This window comes from Petromyzon marinus, chromosome 19 (assembly GCF_048934315.1).
Source record: "Petromyzon marinus isolate PM22_M1 ecotype Great Lakes invasive population chromosome 19, UKy_Petmar_22M1.pri1.0, whole genome shotgun sequence".
Lineage (NCBI taxonomy): Eukaryota > Metazoa > Chordata > Hyperoartia > Petromyzontiformes > Petromyzontidae > Petromyzon > Petromyzon marinus.
The window spans coordinates 6,166,263-6,173,132 of NC_133685.1; the positions used below are offsets into that span (position 1 = coordinate 6,166,263).

The 6,870-nt window shown below is 48.4% G+C and overlaps 1 long non-coding RNA gene across 1 annotated transcript; it reads left to right on the forward strand.

Moving 5' to 3' along the window:
* The first annotated feature begins 353 nt into the window (after positions 1-353).
* LOC116943888 (uncharacterized) lies at positions 354-3,677 on the forward strand. Its single transcript, XR_012942229.1, has 3 exons — positions 354-446; positions 687-844; positions 3,086-3,677. It is a non-coding gene; the product is annotated as an uncharacterized LOC116943888 (long non-coding RNA).
* The last annotated feature ends 3,193 nt before the right edge of the window (positions 3,678-6,870 follow it).

Consider the following 6,870-nt stretch of genomic DNA (forward strand, 5'->3'; position numbering starts at 1 on the left):
TCCTCTGGTTTTTTTCCCCTCCGTATTTAGAAACACACGTTTCGAGTAATTGGCTGCTATAAATCCCCATATGATAAGCCTCTTTGTTGAGCTATCGTTGTGACAAAGTCATTTTTTTCAAAAAGAGCTATACAGCTCAGTGGGCCTTAACTGGTAAAATAAAGACTTTAGTTTGGATATAAAAATGCTCAAAACGTTTCGGACACCATCCCAGCCTCTCGTCCACTGAGAGACGAATCAGCCCGACTGAGCGTCCCTAGGAAGCACTGACAACGTTCCCGTGCAATCAGGAGAGCCCTGTTTGTTCTCGTTTTCATTCCCACAGGGCGAGGCCTGCACAAACACCAGGGCACTCCTGCAGCCAACGAGCAGCATCTGTAAACTGCAACGCTGAGGATGAACGCAACGACTCGGGAATGCTGCCGACGGGTTTCCAAGTCTAATTGGTGACTTTGCTTGTTTTCCTAAGAGAGCTGTTGTTGAGATTATGTTTTCCTGACCGAAATATTGTTGACATTTTTATTTGTTACACATCTGTTGAGCAAGACGTACACACAAAAAACACATGGCGATGTGTTTTTGTTTGTTTTTAAAACAACCAATTTCAAAGTCGATATGTATGTGCGCTCTCCTGTTGTTCGGCTAAATGCCCAACGCTCTTCCATCTGCTTTATTTTTTTCCACAGGAGGCACGGGCGCAACGACATCAAAGAGCCGGAAGCGTCATCACCGCCGTCGTCGGAACGCGACCGCCACGGAGCCCCAGCTCTTCTAGGGCAACGAAATCCGCTGTGAATTCCGATAAACAGTGGGAATGGTGGCGCGCGACGCAAATGCACGGAAGGTAAACTGGATGAAAGTGCGATTTTTTTTTTTTTACAAAGTCCTGTTGAGTCACAAATACAATTTCAGTTTTGAAAACACAAACCATCAACGCGCTCCGTTACGACGCGTGAACAGAGCCCGTGTGGTTCTGGCTCTGTGCGCAATGCGCGTTATGCAAGGGGGGGGGGGGGAAACGCGACGCAGATTTTCAATTTGCCCAATTTGATCAGTTTCAATTTCCAGCATCCCACGCAAATGGACAGACGCCGGGTGGCCGTAAAACACAGCGCAGACAGGAAAATCATGATGACGGCGCTCCGGCCGCCGTGGTAATGGCTCTGTTTGCACCGCTGGCGTTCACAATCAAGTGCCTGGAATCCGACACGATATCCCCCTTCCCAGCCCAGTACCACTCAGCGGCAGTAGCAGGATCCACAGGCCTCTCCCAGAGCACGATCTCGACTTTGAACTCTAAACTGAACGATAAACTATTTCTATTTTACCAGGTAAGGCCCACTGAGCCCTGGAGAGCTTTTTTTCAGATGCAACCAGATCGCAATTTGATAGCTCCAACTCTGTTGGAGCTATCAAGTGGAAATGTATCGTAGCCAAATACTCTAAATGTAGAGGGAAAAACCGGAGGGCCCGGAGAATTCGTTATTATCATTATCAATCCACTGCTGGATGAAGGCCTCCCCAAGCCACTTCCACCTCTCACAACAACAACAACAACAACCGCCATTCGCCACTAAGTGGCGGTGACGTCACCACGACGCTTGTGCCAGGCTATGTGCACCCTGAGGCCACGTGAAGTGTCGAACGCCCGCTGGCAGGAGGTCACGGGGCAGACCCAGGTGCCACGGGTCGACTGACTGAGATGACTGGCTGATGCACCACCTGTGCCCCCTACTGTGCCAACCTGCTGTGCTTTAGCCACCCGGCGCTCCGCTCGCTGTTGTGAGCGTCGCTCCTCCGCCCTCCGTTGTTGTTGGAGGGCGACTGCCTCCAACTGCCCAGTAGCATCCTTCACGAGCCTCCTCCACAGAGGCCGATCTTGACACCGCTGGTACCAGTCATCGGCAAGTCCACTCAGCTCCACGTCCTCCTGTACCACATCACTCCATCTCTTCTCTAGCCCGTGCCGCGCCCGCTTAGCCCCCTCAATCCGGCCAAACAAAAGCTGTTTCTCACAATCCACCTATACACAGGATTATTTCATTGTCCGATCGCACCGTGACCTATATCATCATCATCATCGTGATCATTCGAACAACTGCGGCCAACCCATCAATACCGCGAGGGGAACAGAGGCAGGAGATCGCATCGAGCCAATAAACTCTGGATTGCCAGTCCCGGTGAACTATCACACCACGGCATCGTCACTAAAACCTGTGCGTTAAAATACGGAACACAAAAAACAATTACACGTACGGACAGGTGGCATTAACTGACCTCTTGTCATCTCTCACCACTTTCCATTCTCTAGTCCACGACAATCATGGGTGATGCGACAGGCAGCGTGGCGTGCTGGAATTCGAGCCTATTCATCGCCACACATTCCTTGGCAAGTGCCTTTACCCACACAACCTAAATCGGCTACATTTTATAGACACCGTTCCTGCACAATCTAAAAACCATGCGAACAATAAAATGAATTACCGAGAAATGTATTCTTCAATTCTGTTCTGCGGCTGTGCAATGCGAGGGTAACGTGAAAGTCATTGCGAGGTTGTGGACGGGGGACGGCGGAGGGGGGGGATTTGGGAGTTTGCTTACAACAAAAGATAGCGGTCAATGTGCACCAAATTGTACAGCTGTGATTCATCGCGCAAAATTGCACGCGCAGGCCAGTCTTATATTGTATGTTACCTCCCCCCCCGCAATGTTTATCGCGATTGCGCTATCGACGTTAACATCAGGAGACTAATCAATTCAAAACTCTCGCAGAGCAGACCAGCGTGGCTCTCGGCCCCACATAAGCGGATATCACGGAGCTACATCCGAGATCCCTTCAAGTGACCTCTGGTCCACACAATAGTGGGGGGGGGGGAGAGGGGGGGCAGCACTTTTTTCCAACCAGACCCTGCTCCTGGCAGTAAGTGCCCATAGCGTGACGGTCAAATCAACGATTATAATTCACAGAGATGGAATTGAGCCAAATTAAGTGCAGAGCCAGATTTAATGAGTCTTGTTTGTGTACCAACTTCTGAAGTCTGAGGCATTTGTCTCTCTCTCTCCTCTCAACCCCCCTCTCTTCCAGATCCTGTGAAGGCTGCGTGCAGTTATCGTGTTGGCAGGTCCATATTTCCGATTGCTCTGGCCCAAATGTGACATGTCATACAGCCAAGACCTCTCGGGAGTCCACCGCAGCTGCACAGCATCAGGGCTTCTCTGCCACAAAGCAATTGTTGCCAGGTACGATGTACAAATAAACCGATACGTAACCATGAGAAGATGAATATCTCCGGAACACCGGAAGAGGTGCAATCATTAGGCAACTGACAACAACAAAAACGGCACCGTTAATGCCCTGGGAAGACTCACAGATTACCCAGGACAGCAGCCATCTCCTCAACAAGAGAACGATGCCTGAACAAAAAAAGACCAGGACAGGTGGGAATCCAAATCACAGCTCAGATCAGCCCAGGGCTGAACCTAGAGCCGAGCTGGCAAAGTCCATCAGCACCCGCTCACTCAGCTGGTGGCAATTTAGCTGGCGTTGTGAATAACCAGTCGGTGAATGGTCGATGACAACCTGCGGAATATCAGCCAAGTCCCCGTCTCTGGATTTCATCCGCTCATTCTGTTGGTTTCGTTGACTTAAAGCAGTCAACTATTATATATTCTTGGCAAGAAAATTAAAAAAAGTGGTTTTCACACCTGATGATGATTGCTTGTGTTGCAGTCGAAACGTTGTGAGAATTTTATTGTTTTATATTTTTATTATTTTATTGTTTCCCTTCTATGTGACTTTACCGAAATAACCAAGAATATGAATCCCTGCAGTCACGAAAGCTTTAAATCAAAATTCAGTCAACTATATTTAGTTATGCAATATTGGGGGGGGCGGGTGATGGGTCTGTGGTTTCTACTCCGTGACTCTTGTCAGGTCAGCCAATTGGCGAGTTAAATCTTGTCACATCCAAGAAAAGTCAATTACCTTGTCGAGTCTTCCTGAGTGCACTCGCAGCCTACAATAACGAAATTATCTCAGTCGGAGTCTTCATCCAGCCTCGTTAGTTTTGTCCAGTCATGGTCAGTCATGCCCCAAGTCTCTGGTGCGTAGTCAGTCATCGCCTTGCACAAAGCCATCATCATCCTCAAAGTCATCGTAAGCCATGGCCGATCCACTGCTGGATGAAGTTCCTCCCCAAGCCACTGCCTCACGATCCTGCAAAGTAACAATTCACCTCGGCACCTGCACGTGGGAGTGCTCTCATCGCTCCAGCTCCTTGCAGGAAGGACTCCCCGGCGAGTTCCCTCCCTCGGCTGCCACTCCGTCGTAATTATTCTCACCGTCATAGTCGACTATAAAACGACAAAACACATGAGTGACGAACACTTTCGCGACCAATTCCGCGAAACAAATTTACAAATCCCATTACCCAGCAGCCAGAGCAGGACTCTTGATTCGTTGCCCATCCCGGCCGCCCGCCCCCCCCCCCCCCCCGGGACTGGACTGGGGGGCCTCAGAGGGGTGCGTGACAGTGCAACAAGCCACTGCCCAGGCAGGGGGCCCTGCTTGGGGTGCTGCGATTGTAATCGAGCGCAGTGCCCGGCTCAAGCGACGGGAACCCCCCCCCACCCCGTGTGCGTTTGAGAGGAGGCGAGCTCCTGCACCTTGATGGTGGGAAATCATGTCGTGTCGATAGTTCGATTAAAAATAAGAAATTGCGATTTAATTGAGGGAATGCGTGTCGTCTTCTTTGTGTGATCTGAGACTGTTTATTTGTTGCTGCTGTTGTTGTTGTTGCTGCCTTGGCCACCTCCGATTAGCACGGTTGGCTACGCACGGTGAGAAATAATTTCAACATGCACGATTGTAAATTGTATGTATTTATAGTACTTCCTTACCTTTTCTCTATTTTTCACTCTTATTGTATTGTTTGTTGTTGTAACTTGCTGACCCAGCCCTACTGGATATCATTAAAAAAAGAGCTGTATAGCTCATCGGATTCCAACCAGCCTAGATAAAGATTCTGAATGAGAGAGGATCAGGTTAAGAAAAAAAATTACTCGTCCATCAAGCGTGCCAGCTGAAGTGTTGTACAGACACCTAGTGGCAAAGGCAGGAAGTGTGCGTCGACCTTGCCAGAGTGAATTCCTGCTCAAACGCGCATCGACGAGGAAGTTCTCTCACCTACCGTTAACAGCCCCCCCTGAGTCAGTGTTGTAAATTCCACATTACTATGGCAGGGCAAGTAAATTGGTGCTCTCTTCTAGGACAACCACTGTTCACTTTCTCCCAAAGCGGGTATCTATTTTAGCGGCCCTGGTGGAATGATGGGCTGAGTCAACCACCCAAGCAGGATTTTAGCTCGCAAATCTTAGCATTGCAAGCCGCCAGTTTCTACCGCTCAGCAGCCTCGCAGGTGGACCTTGACCTTTGCAAGAATGCATCATCTCTCGTCCTGACGATCATTCCTGGCCTGACCCATCAGTAATTGCCCACCAAGGTCAGAGGCTGCTGCAATCGTGGTTGCACTGCTTTGTAAAAACCCGACATGAGCTCTGGTGTTACGCAGCCACCAACCTCCCCCCCTCCTCCCCCCCAGAGAAAATAATTGTTTCAGTTCAATGAGATTTAAAGGCTGCATTTATTACATTGATTATATATATCCACATCTTCAGAATCTTAATTCGTCCCTCTCTGAGTGAAGCATCGCGTTCGTACAGGAGATATTTGAATTTTGGTTCAGCGGTAGGAATCTTAATAAAAGACGCTCCAGAAAGTAAGACGCTCCAGAAAGTAAGACGCACCAGAAAGAAAGACGCACCAGAAAGTAAGACGCACCAGAAAGCAAGACGCTCCAGAAAATAAAATGCACCTGAAAGTAAGACGCACCAGAAAGTAAGACGCAACAGAAAGTAAGACGCACCAGAAAGTAAGACGCACCAGAAAGTAAGACGCACCAGAAAGTAAGACGCTCCAGAAAGTAAGACGCACTAGAAAGTAAGACGCACCAGAAAGTAAGACGCACCAGAAAGTAAGACGCTCCAGAAAGTAAGACGCTCCAGAAAGTAAGACGCACCAGAAAGTAAGACGCACCAGAAAGTAAGACGCACCAGAAAGTAAGACGCACCAGAAAGTAAGACGCACCAAAAAGTAAGCCGCATAGCTGCAGTGGCTTCCTCATATCGGATGAGCGTTGACAGATGGCCGCAGAAGCGCATCTGCAAGCACGCGATGCAGTGACTATCTTTGTTGAATGGTTAGCCAAAATCTGCTGCGAAGATGACCGGAGTTTGCATGATGGTTTATGGTCCTTGACGAGATCAACCAAAGGCATTGTGGTTCATATAACGGTAACGAGCGTGTTCGGTGGCGAGTTAAACACAGCCACGTAGAACAGGACGTGTTAATAGTGCCAGAATGCACAGTCCCACGTGGAATGGGTGAACACTGCCCACAGTACAATACAATTCGGTAGTTACAAAATGCCGAAATGTGACTGTATTTATTACATTACTATACATTATATATATAAAAAAAAGTTCATAATCATGTATTGGTAGTTAATGATATTATATTAACAGTGCCAGAACGCAGTCCCATTAGTAGTAGTATTTTCGGTAATAATGTTTAATAGTTTCTTATTTATCCAGGAGAGCCATACCGAGTTCAATGACTCTCGTTCAGGAAGTGTCCTGATACTTTGGGGTTTTTTATTTTAAAGATGTTTTTAGCCAATAAACAACGAGTGTTTATTATATAAGTCGGAGGAAACCGGCACACCCAGAGAAAAGCCAGGAGAGCGATGGGGAGCAACGCTCTATCCCCATACAGATGGTGATGAGTCCACTCGCTGTACCACATTCTCCTGG